The 19,930-nt window shown below is 41.3% G+C and overlaps 1 protein-coding gene and 1 long non-coding RNA gene across 6 annotated transcripts in view; both read left to right on the top strand.

Moving 5' to 3' along the window:
* The window catches only part of ANO6 (anoctamin 6), a 226,014-nt gene that overhangs the window by 100,088 nt on the left and 105,996 nt on the right, over positions 1-19,930 (top strand). The gene's annotated exons all lie outside the window — the stretch shown is intronic.
* Positions 15,431-18,630, top strand: LOC145546523 (uncharacterized). Its single transcript, XR_014082986.1, has 2 exons — positions 15,431-16,561; positions 16,965-18,630. It is a non-coding gene; the product is annotated as an uncharacterized LOC145546523 (long non-coding RNA).

Genomic DNA, 19,930 nt, shown 5'->3' with positions numbered 1-19,930 from the left:
ATGGCATCCAATCCCATCATTTCATAGCAAATAGATGGGGAAACAGTGACAGACTTTATTTACTTGGGCTTCAAAATCACTGCAGATGGTGACTGCAGCCATGAGATTAAAAGACGCTTGCTCATTGGAAGAAAAGTTATGAACACCTAGATAGCATATTTAAAAGCAGAAACATTACTTTGCCAACAAAGGTCCATCTAGTCAAAGCTATGATTTTTCCAGTAGTCATGTATGGATGTGAGAGTTGAACTATAAAGAAAGCTGAGCGCCAAAGAATTGATGCTTTTGAACTGTGGTGTTGGAGAAGACTCTTGAGAGTCCCTTGGACTGCAAGGAGATCCAACCAGTCCATCCTAAAGGAAATCAATCCTGAATATTCATTGAAAGGACTGATGCTGAAGCTGAAACTCCAGTACTTTGGCCACCTGATGCGAAGAACTGCCTCATTTGAAATGACCCTGATGCTGGGAAAGATTGAAGGCAGGAGGAGAAGGGGACGACAGAGGATAAGATGGTTGGACGGCATCACCGACTTGATGGACATGAGTTTGAGTAAGCTCTGGGAGTTGGTGATGGACAGGGAGGCCTGGCACGTTGCAGTCCAACACGACTGAGTGACTGAGCTGAACTGAACTGAACTGATAGACTTTCACATGTCTGATGCTCATTGCCTGCTGCATCTTTGTGTAGCATGTGTACAGCTGTTCGTGTTTTCTCCTCAGCATCAGTTGTAGCCAATGTTCTCCCAGTTCCACGGTAAACATCTATTCCCCAAACTGTGGTCTCCATGGTAAACAAACAGGAAGTGTAGAACCCAGCTTGAGAATAGGTTTCTCAGGGGAACCCGGTGTGATATTTAAGGGAAGCCTCTTTTGTAGGCAGAAAGTTACAGCATCAGTAAGAATGGGTGGCTCCCGTTGGGTAGGGAGGCGAATTGGGCACATGCCAGGACAAAGTCAGGTAAGTTGACCCACACCAAAATCTTAAATTAGAACAGGGACAACAGTGCAAACCTGGGAGCAAAGCAAGCCCAAAGACAAAGTAAAACTGAAAGCAGAAAAGACAGAATAAAAGGAACTGAAGAATCTGTATTCTGTTCTTCTCTGGGTGGCATTTTGGAAGGTCCAGCCGCAGTTTGCTGAGTTGAACTGAAATAAAGCAAGTCTTAGACCATGTTTACTCAGGCCTTATCCTCAAATAGTTCAGATTTTAGAAGGCTCCAGAGCCCAGTGTTTTTATACAATGGAGTGTATTTATATCCTTTGACCAAGAGGGAGCACAGAATTCTTATCGTTATTACTTTGTTTGCTTCAGCTGTTGTCTTTCTTTCATTTGAAACAAGGCCTGACAACAGTGTTCCTTGGGGCATGATAAGTACATTAAAGGTTTCCTTCCCAGCCCAGGTGTCTGTAATGTGACTAGTCGAACAAAGTACCATTGTATTGTCTATGTAAATCGTGGGTAGGAAATGTTCTCGTGAACCCCTCCTGTGCCTGCAGACATCGGCCACCTTGTAGGGCCATGATCTCGTGTTGCTCGTCCCTACCTCCCTCTCCACTCTGCAGGTTGAAGTGGGTGAGGTTAGGCAAACCATGCTGACATGTTAAGGGGTAGGTGGAGATGTGGACACTGGTGCATGAGTTGTTGCCACCCCAAACTTGTGAGGAGCTGGGAACATATTGAAACTGGACATCTAGCCACTCTGAGGTGAGATGCGTGTGTGGGTGAGGGTCAAAGTGAGAGAGACTTGGCTAAAGACTAACCTTTCAGAGAGTCCCTTGGTGATCTCACTGTGGTGGAAACCCACCTCAGTTGTGGTTCAGTTTTTTGTTCAGGCACAATGAAAATCTGCATTATGACTGCTTTGTGAACTTAATATTTTATCCCAAACAGTTTCCCATTCTGTTCTTTCCCCAGTTTTCATGGCGGTATAATTGACATGTAGCACAGTGTACATTTGGTTTTCTGTCTCTGACATTGATATCTTCGCTGACATTTTCTGTTCCCTGTGTCAAAAAACTGTAATTCATCACATTCGAATTTTCAAAGCAGTTAGTTCAAGAGGAATCTCATCGAGTAAATGGTGGCATGGTTGGATGCTCTGTGACTATGTGATTGGTGACTATCATTTTGGGACCCAGACCCTGAAAGTAGATGGGGCGCAAGATAACAGGTATCAGACTCTGAGGAAGGGGATCAACCAATGTGAGGCTGGGAACTGAGTACCAGAGACCCAGATAAATGTGTAGAGTTCAAACTGAGAAGTGGAGACTACAGCACTAGGCAGTCTAGTTAGAACCAAGGATGGGGAACCATTCACATGGTGGTGGAACAAAGGTGGCCCTGCAGAACAGCAGCACAGACACGGGGCTCCAAGGCTCCCAGCAGTGTCCCCAATCCCAGATGATGTGTCAGTGCAGGGATGCTGCAGGCATGACTGCCCAGCAGACCCCAGGTTGATTCCAAACCCCTAGGAGTAGGAAAAAACCTGGGGGTTGGGGGCTAATAGGCAGAAAGTTTGGGTAGTGGTCAAGGCTCTTTGTAGAAACCCTGCCTCTGTTGGCACTAACCCAGGAACTCACATGGGCCTGAGTGCTTGAGTATAATGGGGTGAAGGATAGGGTATGGAGAGGAATTCTCATCTAGCAATCATGGATCTATCCAGCAGCAAGCTGAATAGAAACCAGGCTGCAGTCAATATGGAAGCACATGGAATGAAATAACAGTGCTAAAAAATTACATTTTAAGATTTAAGTCTTGAGAATAAGAGCCTCTTCTTTGAGTTTTTCAAGATTTTCAAGTTTTGAATAGTTCAAGTTTTTCCACTTGAGATTGATGTCTGATTCTATGGACTTTTTAGAGGCAGGGCTTCCCTGACAGCTCAGCTGGTAAAGCGTCTGCCCGCAATGTGGGAGACCTGGGTTCGATCCCTGGGTTGGGAAGATCCCCTGGAGAAGGGAAAAGCCACCCACCCAGTATTCTGGCCTGGAGAATTCCATGGGCTGTATAGTCCATGGGGTTGCAAAAAGTCAGACACAACTGAACGACTTTCACTTTCAGGCTTCTTATCATCCCTTATCTCATGTCAGTTGATGTTTCCCTTTGTTTAGCTTCTATCAGATTTGGTGCAAGTAATACGAAAAAGTTTAGACTGGCAAAAGAGTATAGGATTATAACAGGATAAATCAGGGAAGATGATGAGAAACCAGAGAATTTAGAAAAGACAAAGAGACCGAGGAAGATGGGAATTAAAGTGGAGCAGATATGTTCCCTTAGTTCAGCACTCATGATTATGCAGAGAGAAAGATGTGGGAAGAGTACATTTGGAATTTTGTATAACTGCATTCTCTTTTTGAGAGAGGATACTACCACTAGGGCTTCCCTGGAGGCTCAGTGGTTAAAGAATCCACCTGCAATGCAGGAGACGCAGGTTCAATCCCTGGGTTAGGAAGATTGCCTTGAGAAGGAAATGGCAACCCACTCCAGCATTCTTGCCTGGAGAATTCCATGGACAGAGGAGCCTGATGGGCTACAGTCCATGGAGTTTCAAAGATTCGACCATGACTGAGCATGCATGCACTACTTAATAGAAAATACAATTGATTTCCTGAAATTCAAATTTGATTGTCTTTAGGTGAAGATAGGTGTGACCCTGAAGAAAGAGTTAAGATATTAATTCATTAAACAAATATTTATTTGATATCTACTATTTTAAGGACTATGGTGGACAAACAGAAAACATCCTGCATGTGTGGAGCTTGCGTTTTGGTAGTGCAGGTATGAAACACAAAATAAATAAAATACATAGCATGTACCATGATACTAAATCCTTCAGAGAAGGAAGGATTATTTGTGTGTGTTGTGGAGGGAGTTGGTTATGGTTTTCAGCAAGGTGTACAAGCATATCTCACTGAGAAGGTGATGAGTGGAAAGGCCTGAAGCAGGGGTGCTGGGCGCTCTTTGGAAATCAGATGAAGAGCATCCCAGGCAGACAGAAGAACAAAGGTCTTGAGGTGGGAGTTGGTGAAATATTTGAGGAAATGGAAGGAGGTCAATGTGACTGGAGTAGAGTGAAGGGTGGTGAGAATAGTAGCTAGTGAGGACTTTACAGGTGATTGTAAACACTTTGGTTTTACTCTGAGTTGGGAACTTATTTGAGGATGTTGTCTGAAAAAAAAATGTACAACCTAGCAATTGAGAGTTATGTTTTATTCAGTGGGCTTTCTTAAGACTTCAAGCCCTGGAAACAGCAACTCAAATAACTCTCAGATACTGCTCCGAAGAGGCAAGGGGGCAAGCAAAGATATAGAGAAGTTTTTGCAACAAAAGACCCAGTGGTCAGTCTTAATAAGAAAATACCAGACATCTCAAATTAACGAATTTAGCGCTTTTCTATGTAAGAGAAAGTAAGAGTCTGCGCTTACTGAAATCACCCCTTTGATACTCACCTTAGCTCTCTGGGGCCAGTATCCTCTGTTTTCTCATCCTGCGTCTCCTCAGGTACACTGTCGGGGGTATCTGGAGCAGCTGACTGGCAGATGGGCTTGGCAGTGGGCAGTTTGTCTCCATCCCAAGTTCCCTCAGGGCTCACTGTCCCTCAGGGCTGCCATGTGATGTAACATCCTTTGTTTACTGATATGGCAGACAACATTTGAGTTCTCAGGAGTAACCCTTGGGAGGGCTTCCCTGGTGAATCAGGTAAGAGTGAGGAGGAAGAATTTCTGGAATGATGACCTTGAGAGGGCAAGAAGGGGAGGTGGGATGGGTGTCCCCCCATAGCTGTAGAGACGGTTCATTCTTAGGGACAGGAGGGAGGCAGCCTGTTGGGGCCCAGGTGGAACAGTTCAGTAGATTTACTAGTAGGGGCTTGTTGAAGTTTTTACTTGATTGCTTCCCATTTACCAATGAAGTGGGAAACAAAGCAAAGCTAAGGTTGAGGAAGAAAAGAGATGAAGAGGTCTGAAGAGAGAGCAGTTATGAGACAGTCATCCAAGAGTGAATGCTCTGGGTAATGGAACATGATTGCCTGGCGGCCCTAAGAGCCCACTTGAGGTCAGTTGTTTTTCCTATTCAAGTCCAACTGGGGGGAGCAGGTGTGGAGTAGGTAGAATTTGATTTAACTTATTTGGGGGTCCATTCAGCAAAGCAAGACAAGGAGGAGAGAGTTGCAGGGTCTTTGTAACAGCAGAGGACCACAGACATGAGGAAGAAGAGACAGTAGGATCAATAGATTTAGTCTGTAGTGGGGTTTGGTAATTTTTGGAATTTGTGGTATTGAAGAGAGTGCACTGGAAAGATAGGAGGCTGGAATTGGAGAGTCAGATGTATATAATTGAAGAAGTTGCAGTAAGTGATACAGATCAGGTCTGGACTATGAGCTCGGGAATGCAAGGCTGAGGAAGGGTGGAGCCACAGGGAAAGGGTGTGGGAAGGATTACATTTGTGGACAGAGAAATCCCCAAGAATTATGTCGGGAGTAGTGTATTGGAGAAGTAACAGTGAGCCAGGGCCTAAGTCTCCAAGGAATAAGGGGCAGTGACTCGAGAATCAATAGACGGCTGCAAAAGGAGAGCACTGGAAAGGCTGAGGAAAATCTGGAGAGTGGCCAGAGGGAAGCTAAGAAACAGATGAAGGTGGTGAGTAGTTTTAGGTGTTGTGTCGGGGTCGTCATCTCAGAATTTCTCAACCTCAGCACCACTGACATTTTGGTCTGGATTTCTCTTTGTTGTGGAGGCTGTCCTAAGCATTATAGAATGTTTAGCAGCATCCCTGGCCTCTGCCTACAAGATGCAAAGGACCCTATCCCCAGCCAGATAGCTCCAGACATTGCCCAGTGTCCCCTGGAGACAAAACTGTCCCCATTTGAGAGCCACTGAGTGAAATGAATACTGAAAAAGCATTGAGGTCACTGGTGTCCTCGGATAGAGCTGCTTCTCGGGAGCGTGGAGATGCTCCTATAATCCATGTTAGGGCGGGTCATGGAATGAGAAGGAGAAAAGGAGGTAGAAAATACTGAGCTTTCTTTCGAGGAAGGAGTTTGACTCTGAAGGGCTCAGAGAACTAGAGGAGGATATGAAGGCTCAGGATGTTTTTTTTCTATCAAACAGAGAAACTTGAACACGTTTTAATGTTGATAGGAAGGATCCACGTGAGAGGAACTGTTGACTCTAGAGGAAAGCACGACTTTGAAAATGGCCGTGGATGGTTTGTAGATGTAAAGGAGTCAGCATTCCGTAGGAAGAGCAGTGTCTCCTGAGGCACAGGTGCGGTGGGCTGATGCTGTTGGATTACGGCTTTGATGGAGAGAAGCTGAGGGAGTTCCCATCTGACTGCTTCAATTCTCAGCTGCTGAGAGTGAAGAGAACCCTAAGTGTGAGGAATCAGCATTTTGAAGTACTTGTGGAGAACTGGGGACCAAGCTGACCTGGAGAAACTGAGAAAAAGTGCTAGGCTTTCTGAAGGCCCATGGGGGGCCGAGGACCCTGAATTTACGATGATGCCTAGCTGCCCTGCTGTGGCTTCTCTCCAGCATCACTCAGACACCGAGAAAGCACATAGCCAGCTTTAGCCAGAGTCGGAGCTTTGCTCAGTGACCTTGATGGAAAGAGTTCTGGTAAGAATGTTACTGAAAGGATGACCTGGTTATGGAACCTTAAGAAAGAAGGAAGAAAAAGAGGATCAGCAGATTAATTAGGAAAAGTCATAGGACCTCTGTGATCACTGTGAAATAAGAAGATGTTGTTGTCTTCAGAAAGAGGGGTTTTTGAATAGGTGATTTTGGAACAGAAAATGTTTCAAGTGATGACAAGGTCCAGGGTGGGACCTTGTTGGTTAATACATGAAAGGGAGAAGGACGTTGGAGATGAAGAGTCCAGTTACTGAGAGGCCGGTGTGCACTGGTCTTATCTGTGGATGCAGATGTGCTTCTGGTCTGATGGGGGACCTGAAACAGAGAGGAACAGTGTGAGCTGGGGCCAGATTTACACTGAACTAGAAGCAGCAGCTGAGAAGTAGGGGATGCCAGGCTCTAGGAAAGCCTGGGGGTATATTCTACTTGCATGGACCTTAAAGGAACTGTTTTTTCCCCCAAGAACACTGGAGAGTGATGATCTGGAAGTGGCACAGAGAACCAGGAAACTGTCAGTCTTTCTGTCCCTGAGGTGTGAATGCTGTGAGGGAAAAATCAGAGCCAGCTGCCCGTGAGTCTGCAGAGTTTTGTTTCCATGTTTTGATTCAAAATGGTTGGTCAAGTTTTGTTTTAAAGTAGGTTCAAGGATCCATTTTCATCTTTATTTCCTGCACTCTCCCCCCAAATCCAGACTTCATTTTGTTTTTTTCTGGTCTAAATGACCCTGAGGCAACTGAATTGGTGCTGGGTCTATTGAGAGAGAGGTTTCTTTTAAGGTCAATCCAAGGTCTTCCTTGGAAATCCCAAGAAACCCAACTTAAGTCCCAAAGACTGCCTCAGACTCCAAGATCTTCAGGTCAAAAAGACTGGGAATAAAGCTTCCATTCGAGTATTTCTATTCTCTTGTGCCTTCTGCAAATAAAGAAACAGAATGACTTTGCCTTGTAGCTTTATGGCACTAAGTTCACTAAACTAAAGGAGGGAAAAAAAAGCACAACTGAAAAAGCGTTTCTCCAAAGAAGACATACAGATGGCCAAAAATCACATGAAAACATGCTCAACAGCACTAATTCTTAGAGAAATGCAAATCAAAACTATAGTGAAGAATCACCCCAAGCAGGTCAGAATGGCCATCATTGAAAAGTCTACAAACAATAAATGCTGAAGAGGGTCTGGAGAAAAAGGAACCTTCCTACACTGTTGCTGGGAATGTAAATTGATACAACCATTACGGAGAACAGTATGGAGGGTTCCTTAAAAAACTAAACATAGAGCTACCATATGATCCAGCAATCCCACTCCTGGGCATATATCCAGGAAAACTCCATAATTTGAAAAGATACATGCATCCCAGTGTTCGTTGTAACGCTGTTTACAGTAGCCAGAACATGGGAGCAACTTGAAAGTCCATTGACAGAGGAATTAATAAAGATGTGGTACATATATACAGTGGAATATCAGCCATAAAAAAAGAATGAAATAATGCTATTTGCAACAATATGGATGGACCTAGAGATTATCATTCTAAGTCAGAGAAAGATAAATATCTTATGATATCACATATATGTGAAATCTAATAAAAAATAATACAAATGAACTTATTTACAAAACAGAAACAGACTCACAGATTTTGAAAGCAAATTTATGGTTACTAAAGGGGATATTGGGGTGGGGTGGGGCAGAGAGTGACAAATTAGGAGATTGGGATTAACATATATTCACTAACATATATAAAATAGATAATAAGGACTTACCGTGGGCTTCCCTGGTGGTGTTAGTGTTAAAGAATCCACTTGCCAGTGCAGGAAATGCAGGAGACACAAGTTCAATCCCTGGGTCAGGAAGATCCACTGGAGGAGGGCGTGGCAATCCACTCCAGTATTCTTCCCTGGAGAATTCCATGGACAGAGGAGCCTGGTGGGCTACAGTGCATAGGGTCGCAAAGAGTCAGACACAACTGAAGCGACTTAGCACACAGTACAAGAGCCTACTGTATAGCACAGGGAACTCTGCTCACAATTTTGTGATAACCTATATGAAACTGAAAAGAAACTGAAAAAGAATGGATATATATATGCATATGTATGTATATGTGTATATATATATATATATGCGCATACACGCATGCTAAGTCACTTCAGTTGTGTTCGACTCTTTGTGACCCCATGGATGGTAGCCCTCCAGGCTCCTCTGACCTTGGCATTCTTCAGGGAAGAATAGTGGAGTGGGTTGCCGTGCCCTCCCCCCGGGGATCTTCCTGACTCAGGGATTGAACCTGGGTCTCCTATGTCTCCTGCATTGGCAGACAGGTGTTTTACCACTAGCACCACCTGGGAAGCCTACACACACACACACACCTGATTCACTTTGCCATATATCTGAAATTAACACAACATTGTATGTCAACTCTACTCAAATTAAAACTTTTTAAAAAGAGGGGGTATCACCCAAACAAAGGAATGTTAATTTGGCAAAAGGATGGTCAAAAAGGGAAATGAGATCAAAGGTAAATAGACTAGTAAGGTTTCCTAAATTGGTCCAGTTGCTGTGGTAGAAATTCACAGGGCATTTCCGCGTTGAAAGCTTTTTGTGCATTCAAGAGAAAAAAGTGATGGTGTTTTGCCTGAATCTGGAGGAAGAGGATCTACTCATCTGTTTTATGTGGTTGATCAGAAGCTACATTTGTGGATTTGCTAGAGTTGGGGCATAGGGATAAAAATAGGCAGTCCAAGACACAAAGATCTGAGAAATTTCTCTCTGAGTCACTTCTTTGGAATGCAGAGTGTATTTTCCCAGAGAAACAGTCATAAATGGTGAGTAGGTTTCTATACCCAGCCAGGCCAAACTAGCTAAATGCAGCTGAACACAGAGGGCTAAGAAGTGTTCATTCTGTACATTAACACTGATCCTCTGGAATACTTCAGTCTTATTTTTTTCCATTATTACTAAAGAAATTCAAATAAAACTAAGGTGCAGAGTGAGTGAGTGAGTTGAGGCCTGTGAACAAATGCTTAGCATCATGAAAGAGAGGACAGACTTTGAGTTATGTTAGACCCTGAAGAAGCAGTGAGGAGTCCCACACCTGAGGAAGATAATTTAATGGTACAAGATAACAGAGAAGAAAAGAGCTCATCAGCTTCTATATTACAACTTTTGTCTTTTCTGCCAATGAAGGTCATCTTTTGATTGAAATGGCTCAAGTCCTAGTATGGGGCTATAGAAGCCCACGCTGCACTAGACGGTTTTAGAAAGGAATACAATTATTACAAAGCAATTTAAGCTTCATGACTATAAAAATTATGTATCCACCAGGGCATTAAAAGAGCTTATAGATTTGTTCATGGAACCACAGCTGATAATCTTGAGGTCATATGGGGACCAGGACAGGTGCCAGAAGAATAGAAGGAGGGACAAATGTGATAGTCTTCAAAAAGGGATGGAGTTGGGTGGAAGTTGGGCATGATGGACTATATTCTGATAAATGGAGACACTGAAGCTGGGGCATTAATCTCCAGGGATATTACAGCTGAGGGGTTTTTTTTTTGTTTTTTTTTAAGCAGATGGGTTATGAATGTTAAAATGTCATCAAGAATCAACTTGAGTTCAGTAAAACAGTAAAAATAAGTCATGTCAAACAGACAGCTTGTTACTTTTCTTTCCTTTTTTTTTCATAGGCATTTTTAGGCTTTTAGAATAGGAGAAAGCTGCAGACATTTTGTGTCTTGAGTTTAGCAAGGTGTGTGGGAAAATAATCATTTTTAAATACAGATTGAAGAAATGTGGGCCTAGTGAGTGTGCTTATGTGGGCAATTGATCTTGCTTGCCAAGACTGCGGAATAAGGATGGGAATCACTTTCTAAAGGAGACAAAAATCAATATGAATTAGAGTCAGCTGCAGCTCCTAATTCGTAAGTATCAGTTGCCTAAGGAAAGATCACAAGAGCTGAGACCAATAACTGATCACATGAAGAGGCTATAATTAAACTCAGTATGAATTGAGCATGTAATAACGATGTCAGAAATTTTATGTGAATCTGGGTTGTATTCATACCTATCTGTCCAAAACCAAGAAAGTACTAGACTTCTCCTGTTCAGTATTGGTGAAGCCACCTCCCCATCTGGGTGCTCCATTTAAAGGGAAAATGTATTGAGAGGAGAAAGATGAGCATGGTGGTGGATCTTGACCCAGGCAAGAAGATGACAGCAGGTACATATTTTGACAGTGGTAATAAGTGGATGATGGTGCAAAATATGGTATTAAAACCTAGGGATAGAAGGTATACATAGGCAGACAGATTTCATTTCAGTAGAAAGACAGTCTCATAATTGAGCTACCTTAGTTCCTTGGAGTCATTCACATATGGACAGACTGGATAATAGTCTCGGCAGATGATGAATACTTGGCCAAGCTAGTAGGGAAGGAAAAGAAGGGCATGCATGTTTTATGTGCTGCAGGACTTGGTAGTTGATGGAAGGTGGGGAAGGAGGGAAAGAGGATGTTCCTGGGAATGTACCACTTAGTCAGTTACATTTGGCTCATGGATGCATCTGAGTTGCTTTTGTTTTACTTTTTATTTCCCTAATTTAACCTATTGTCATCAGCAGCCAAATTACATAATTGATTAAAACCCTTTCCTCCACAGAACAGTGTTCATTCTACCTGGTTTTTTTCCCCTGTTTTCAGAAGCCCTGGACTGTAAAATGCTTTGTGAATTCCTGTCCCACAGTGCATCCCATTTGAAATTCAGCAAGCTATCTGTTATCTGGGGAATGTCAAAATTAATTTGACAAAAACATGCATGAGGAAAGCAGGAAGCCCTGGGCATTCTGAACAAAGATGTGATAGCAGTATTTACCATGGAACTCATTTGATTATAAGTCATCTAGAAGCATATCGCAGTAATGGCCAGAAAAGCCCACAGAAGCAAAAGAATTGAGTTAAAGCTGAAAGTCTGCCAGTAAATGACCTGACCGTGCCATGACCTAAAAAACAGCGCTAATGTAAAAAAGTTGTAATAAAAATTTAAAGAGAAACATAGAACTTGGTGGAAATGTAAACACAATATGAATTCACAGGATTCCTAGAAAATTGAAAAGGGGAGCCCAGTGAGATTTCAGCTGTAGCTGTCCCTCCCGCATTTTGAACTCTTCATTAATTTGGAAGGCTTAGGGGCTTTGGAATGAGGATTTAAAGTTCTTTCATTCCTGAAGTCTTAATACTTAACTGTAGTTTTTCGTATTTCAACAATAATAATAAAAAGTGCGTTTTTACTCTCAAGTCTCAAATATATTCCTTAAGTCTGTCTCTGGCTTGAAAAAAAAAACAACTATAAATATGCTTTTACCCTGAAAACCCTAATGAGTCCTTCAAAAGGAAACTATATTTGCAGTTCTTTCTCCCAAGTCACTTTTTGAAATGTACATTAATGTGATCTGACAGATTGTAATGGCTACCGAAGAGAATTTTCATTAAGTATAATGGACAAACCAATAATATGGATCTTTACAATGTTAATATGAATTAAAACATATCAAGTCAAGGCCATACTTGTAGCTGGAGTAAAATTTGACTGTGAAGTCCAAATCCATTAGAATAAAAACACATGATGAAAGTTTTGACAGATCATTTAGTGATGCTAATGGTATCACCACCCTTTCATGCACTTTCATGAGCCTCAAGTGTTTTTAGCAAGTAAACTAAATAAACTGTCTTGTGAAAGAGGGAGTAAGAAAGTTGAAGAGAGAGGTCAATGAGAGGAGGCACTTCTGTAACTTTGAAAAGTGTTTTTACTTTTTTGAATTTTTTTTCTTTTTTGTAAAAGAAAGTCCTAAAAGCACCCCTAGGAAACAAAATAAGCATGTTGGAATTCCAGGGGATTGGAAGCCCTTCATCCCTTCATGGCTCTGCTCTCAATCCCTTGGGGAAAAAGTTGATTTTCCTTTTAGGAGCTCAGTCTCCTCATGTATAAAAAGCAGAAAAATCAGCAGTAGATTTCCTCACAGGAGTGTCATTCAGTGACTGCACAGGGGTTGAAAAGCATTTTAGCTATCTGAAAAGTGTGTTCATCAAATAATAATACAATGAGAAGTCTTATCTAACATTTATGGATTGACTTAGAGTCGGCAAGGCACGTTGCAGGCGCTGGGCTAGCCAGCCTCGCAGTGGCCCCAACCTGCATTGTTCAGCCCAACCAAACCCTCCTCCTGCTCTTGCAGATTAAATCAGACTTTGTTGGTCTCAGGAATTGGTTTTGCTCTCCTTAGATCAAGCTCACAGGAGCATTTGTAGCTTTTGCTGCTAAGAAAGTAGTTACAGACACTTTGGTGCCTACCAAATGATCTCTGGGTTGAGAATTAATCATGCCTGGCAGTATTACAAATACCAACAGTACAGTCTATTAATAAATACATATATAGAGCATTTATTAACACTTGCTGATAGAGTTTCCAGTTGAACTAGAAATAAGAGCTACTTAAATTATGCACTGTTTTGAATAAACCACTATCAGCTTCTCTAAATATTGCAGTAAAATTTTTATTTATTCCATCACATAATAATTCATTAATCAGCATGCTTCAAAGAATAATATAAGCCGTATATCTCAGTGTTTGCCCTCAAGACCAAGAGTGAGTATACTGCTGCCTCTATCCCCTGCACACTGTATTATTATGTGACAGATGTTAAATCATGTAACTGATGCTGGTTGGTTGGCTGGTTAAAAGAATGTGTTTGATGATTTTCAGTGGCACTTATAGCAAAGGTGCCAGAGGAGTTTGGCTTGGAGTTCTCAACCTTGGCTGTGCGTCAGAATTACCGGAGAAACTCTTTTAAAACATGAATGCCCAAGCTCCACCTTCATGTACTAATTTTGCTCTTGCCTATGTTTATATAAAGAATCTGGTTATGTTTATATAAAGTTTACAAAGGTGACTGAAATGTGCAGCCAGTTCTAGAATCATTGTCTATGAAAAATCAGGTTTGTTATTTTTGAAGAAGGTGGTATGTATTGCAACATTGAAGAGTACATTTTATCAGGTACTAAAATCTGTACCAGTCAAGGTTTTACCAGAAGGCAGAACTCATAAAATATATAGACACAAACACATGTGTAAACATATGTATATATGTATGTGTTTGGCTTTATCTGTATGTGTGTATGGGCTTCCCAGATAGTGCTAGTGGTAAAGAATCTGCCTGCCAATGCAGGAGGCTTGAGAGACACAGGTTCTATTCCTGGATTGGGAAGATCCCCTGGAGAAAGGAATGGCAACGCACTCCAGTATTCCTGCCCAGAGAATCCCATAGATAGAGGAGCCTGGTGGACTACAGTCCATAGGGTTGCAAAGAGACACAACTGAAGCAACTTAGCACATATGCATACACATACATGTATATACACAAGTGTACATGTATGTATCTATATTAATAAATACATACAGAGAAATATTTATTAAAGAGACTTATCTCAAGGAACCTGCTTCCACAACTGTGGGTTCTAATCTGTGGGCACAGTGGCAGGAAGGTCAGGCTGGAAACCCTTGGATAGGGGCAGACACTGCAGTCTAGAGACAGAATTTCTTTTTCTCAGAGAAGCCTCAGTTTTTTTTCTTAAGGCCAGACAGCTGCCTAGATGAGTCCCACTTAGATCATTGAGAATAATTTCTATTACCTAAAGTCATCTGATTACCACATCAGTTAACCGCATCTACGAAATAAGTTCATAGCGACTCTTAGGTTCATGTTTGATTGCTTAAGTTCCCTGGTGTCTCAGATGGTAAAAATCCGCCTGCAATGTGGTAGATCTGGGTTCGATCCCTGGGTTGCGAAGATCCCCTGGGGGAGGGCATGGAAACCCTCTCCAGTATTCTTGCCTGGAGAATCCCCATGGACAGAGGACTGGTGGGCTTCAGTCCATGGGGTCGAAAAGAGTCTGACACGACTGGGCAACTAAGCACAGCACAGCACAGAACCCAGGCAAGGTGATGCATAAATCTATCCATCTCAGTAGATATATTACTGGAGGGTATCCAAATAGTGTGGCCTAAGTCAAGAAATGAAGGTGGAAGAGAGTGAGGTATGCTCAGTTTGTATCCAGCACAAGGTTGATCTAGGGAAGTGGAAGAAGATGAAGTTAAAAAGTTAGTTTTGTGAACTTATGGTTGCCAGGGAGGGAGAGTGGGGAGAAAGGATAGTTAGAGAGTTTGGAATTGATATGTACACGCTGCTATATTTAGAATGTATAACCAACAAGGACCTACTGTATAGCACAGGGAATTCTGCTTAATGTTATGCAGCAACCTGGATGGGAGGAGAGTTTAGGGGAGAATGGTGATGTGTATATGTATGGCCGAGTTCCTTTGCTGTCCACCTGAAACTGTCACGGCATTGTTAATTGGCTATACCGCAATATAAAACCAAAAGTTAAAAAAAATTAAAAAAGATAGTTTAGGGTAGACTGTAGCAGTCTCCAACTAAGGGTCTGGACTTTTGAACTGAGGAGACAAAGCTCTGTCTAGGGGCAGCACTGACCATGTTTCCATCTGGTCTGTGTCTGTGCTGTCCACTTAGCTACATGTGGTTGTAGAGACACTTGGAAGTGGCCAGTGAGACAGAGGAACTGCATATGTAATTCTGTCTCATTTTAATTCAGGTAAATTAAATAACCCCATGCAGTTAGTAGCTACTGTATGGAACAGTGTAGCCAGAGAGGGATCAATTTGACATAAGTATCTAGGGGGCATGAGAAGGAGAAACAGAACATAAGCTGTCCAGTTAGTAGCCTCCTCTGGTAGTCCCTGTGCGGGGTGGGGGGCGGGGGGTGCAGAGGAAGTGGGAAGGGACAGAAGGAAGTAGGGGAGAAGGGAGTCAGTTTACCATGTGGTTGCCCCCCTCTCCATCTTTCCCGCCACTTCTCTATTTGCCTTCCCACTGTCTGCTCCTCTCCCACCCAAGCCCCTCCTATCTGCCCCATGTCCTCAGAGCTGACCCAAACTCACCCACTCTTCTCACTCACTTCCTCAGAATCGATTGTAAGGTTTGTGTTAATACCTCCCAAGTTTATATTTGCAGCCTCAGCTCTCTCCTCTCAACCCCAGATCACTGGCCTCTCCACTTGGAAATCTTACTGATTCATAATCTTCCCCCTCTAATTGTATTTCTCTTCCAGCTTTTTAAATTTTGGTAAAAGTAATCTCCATCCTTTCAGCCACTTGGGCTGGAAACCTCAGAATCTTCTCAGCCCCTTATGTCTGACCTGCTGATCCAGCCTGTCCCTGTCTTCTTGCCCCCCTCAGAAGCATTGCCACCTCTCTTTCCAGGACTCACACAGTCCCCCTATGCATACTTCTGCCACCCATGATCTACTTTCTGAGCAGTTGGTTTAAAAAGAGAAAACACATCAATTTTTTACTTCTGTGATGTGTAATAAAATTTTCCTCCTGTTCCTTTAGCTATCATATTACTAAATGTCATAGGATAAAGGGTTAATTAATTTCAGTTGATTTATTTGATAATATTTATGCATTTAATATTTCTATAACCCTGTAAAATAGGTACAATTGAGAAATTTCACTGAAATATCCCTTGGGGCATATATCCCAGTGAGAGAGACAGACATTAATCAAATAATTACACAATTAAAATTGTGAGAGGTGACATTTAAAGATGCATATAAGGTGCTCTGAGAGAAAGTCAAAGGGAGACCCAAGCTACAAGGAAGGTCAGGAAAGGGCTCCATGAAGAGTCAGGAATCATGGAGAGAGAGAGAAGGAAATTTAGGAGGTGGAAACTACAGGTGCAGAGACAGGGTAAAATACTTGGATGGAACAACATAGTCATTCAAAATGTCAATGAGGATTAATGTTAGTGAGAATTTCCTGGAGATCCAGTGGTTAGGACTATGCACTTTCATTGCCACAGGGGACACAGGTTCAGTCCCTGGTTGGGGAACTAAGATCACACAAGCGACATGGTAAGGCCAAAAACAAACAAACGAAAACACATTAATGGAATATAGTAGCTGACAACTGCTTTGGGATAGAGCATAATCTTGAATTTTCCAGACCACCTGGAACAGCCTTTGGAAACTGACAAGGCAGAACCTTGTCTGTTAAACACTTTGACTTGAATATGTTATCTGAAGGCAATTCAGCAAGTATCTATTGGCTTACTTTCCTAGTTCTTATAGGTTAAAAACAGTTCTTTTCCTTCACATTATAATCCAGTTAAAATTATAGTATGTATACATAAAAATAGGTGGCATTATACTCTATATGGGCTTCCCTTGTGGCTCAGCTGGTAAAGAATCCGCCTGCAATGCAGGAGACCTGGGTTCAGTCCCTGGGTTGGGAAGATCCCCTGGAGAAAGGAAAGGCTATCCACTCCAGTACTCTGGCCTGGAGAATTCCATGGACTCTATAGTCCATGGGGTTGCAAAGTCGGACATGATTGAGCAATTTCACATACTCTATATGGTATCATACTATTACAATTTATATAATGTAAAATTAAGAGCCAGAATGAATGCTATAGAACAGCAGTTTGAAACTTTTTATATTCTTACACTTTACACTCTTAATAAAATATTAACCCTCAAGAGCATTTTTAACATGGGTGTATCTATCTGTATTAAATAATTGATAGTATTAGAACTGAAAAAAATAATTAATTTAAACAACCCATAAGAAATTCAATACATATGAAAATATTTTATGAAATGTGACTTTTCTAAAACAAAAATTAGTAAAAAAAAAAAAGTGGCATTATTTTATATATTTTACAGATCTCTTTAAGAGAAGGCAGCTGTTTCTTCTATTTGACTCTTTTAACTTTAGTTAAAAGTTGCAGTACGTTGTTTCGGTTGAAGTATATGACATAGATGCAGCCTTACAGAGGTAGGTAGAAAAGAGTATTTTAAAGCCTTTTTAGGTTATTGTCAATATTCTTCTTTGATGCCACATTAAAACTCAACAAGTTCCTTAAACATTGCATGTGATACGGAATGCAAAACCATTTCAATGAGCTTTTGTGTGTTAAAAGCCTGTCTTGCCTCTTTTTTATGTGCCTGTTGTCCTTCTGCATTACCTCTTTGGAAAAATGTCTGTTCTTTTCTCCTGCCCATTTTTTAAATTGGATTGTTTGTTTTTTGATGTTGAGTTGTATGAACTGTTTATATATATTGACTATTAATACCTAATCAGTCATATCAATTGCAAATATCTTCTCCTGTTCAGTAGGTTGTCCTTGGCAAAAGCTTTTAAGTGTAACTCGGCCCCATTTGTTTATTTTTGCTTTTGTTTCCTTTGCTTTAGGATATGGGTCCAAAAAGATATTGTTACAACTTACTTCAAAGAGTATTCTGACTGTATTTTCCTCTAGGAGTTTGATAGTATCCAAGCTTACATTTAGGTCTTTAATCCATATTGAGTTCTTTTTGTGTGTGGGGATAGAGAATGTTCTAATTTCATTAGTTACAAGTAGCTGTCTAGGCACAGAAAAAGATGCTCAACATCACTATTCATCAGGGAAATGCAAATCAAAACTTCAGTGAAATCACCTCACACCTGTCAGAATGGCTGTCATCAAAAAAACAAAACAAAACGGAATACAAATGTGAGGAATGATATGAGAAAGGGAACTCTCCTATTTTATTGGTGAGAGCAGCCACTGTGGAAAATAGTATGGAGGTTTGTAAAAAAAAACTAAAAATAAAGCTACTATATAACCCAACAATTCCACTCCTGGCTATAAAAACACTAATTTGAAAAGATGCATCCACCCCAGTGTTTTTAGCAGCATTAATTACAATTGCTAAGGCATAGTAGCAACATGGATGGACTTGGATGGTATTTTGCTGAAGTGAAGTAAGTCAGACAGAAAAAGACAAATACTGTATGATATTGTTATATGTGGAATCTAAAAAATACAGCAAATTAGTGAATAAAAGAAAAAAGAAGCAGATTCATAAATATAGAGAACAAACTAGTGGTTACCAGTGGTGTGAGAGAAGGGAGAATGGCTAATATAGGGGTGGGAGGCGAAGTCTGTCTTGCATTTTGGTTGACTCTTTACCCAAGCATGATTTTATCATTGTGCATAGGGCAGTTGGAAAATATTGGTTCATTGAATTAACTAACTCTTACAAATTTTGATCCATTTCATGATATAAGATACTAAAAAAAAAATACCTCCAACCTCCATTTCATCAATCTCATCAAAAAATCCATTAAATATTGGGAACCTGTCAAGTTCCCAGTGGCAAATACAAGTTGTCTTAAATTCTAATACATTAATTGCTTGAAAGCATGAACTTTATCATTAGCAACAAATATTGTCAGCTGTTTTCTTTGAAATGACAGTTTCGCTTTGTTCATTTTAGGGAAAATATCTGCCAAACACTCAAGCTTGATAACTGCATTTTGTGTCAGTTGTCTGTCAAGTGAAACTGGTGTCTGTGGAAAAAAATGGCAACTCAAAAATTGCTTGGTGATTTTCCTGAAGACCACCATCATACTTTGATGCACAGCTGGAGTGCTTTATGAGTACTTCCATTTCTTCACAGAATATTAAAAACCTAGGTACTCAAGGGTCAAGGTTTCATAAAGTTAGTAATTGTTTCAGCTTCATGAAGAACATTCCTAAGTGAAGTGGTTCACAAATATAGAGAACAAAATAGTGGTTACCAGTGGGGAGAGAGAAGGGAGGATGGCTAATAAAGGGGTGAGAGGTGGAGTCTGTCTTGCAGACTGTGAGTTGGTGGTGGTGAAGAGTACGGTGATGACTTGCACGGTTTGGTGCCGCTACTGAGTTGTGCTATGGTGCTGGTGTTTGTACCATCATTGCAGATGTTAACACAATGAGAAAAAGAAATAACATTTTAGTATTATATAAAAATGTTTTTGACCTCATGGGCCCCCTCAAAGTGTCTTGGGAATCCCCAGAGGTCCACAGAACACACATCCATTGGCACGAACAGCAGTCTGGTGCAGGAGAAAGAAAAATGAAGCCAGTTGTTAGGAAGGCTTCATGAGAGAAGAACTGAGCTAGACCTTCGAGGAAAATTAGTATTTGGATCAGTGGAAAGAAGCATGGAAGGGGTTTCCAGAGGGGAAACCATGTGAGCAAAGGAGGAGAGACAGGAAGCAGCATGATACAAAGTCTGATGAGAAAGCATGGTTGGGTTGGAGGCTTAGGAATGGAGAGTGATAGTAAATAAAATGTGAGATGAATCAGATTAGGAGAGATCTGAATACCTATCTGAAAAGTTTGCACTTTCTCCAGAGGACATTATGGGTAACAAGGTT

Source organism: Giraffa tippelskirchi, chromosome 4, assembly GCF_054371585.1.
Source record: "Giraffa tippelskirchi isolate mGirTip1 chromosome 4, T2T-mGirTip1v1.2.pri, whole genome shotgun sequence".
Taxonomy (NCBI): domain Eukaryota; kingdom Metazoa; phylum Chordata; class Mammalia; order Artiodactyla; family Giraffidae; genus Giraffa; species Giraffa tippelskirchi.
Note: the sequence above shows the minus strand (reverse complement) of the source record. Positions and strands in the feature narration are given on the sequence as shown.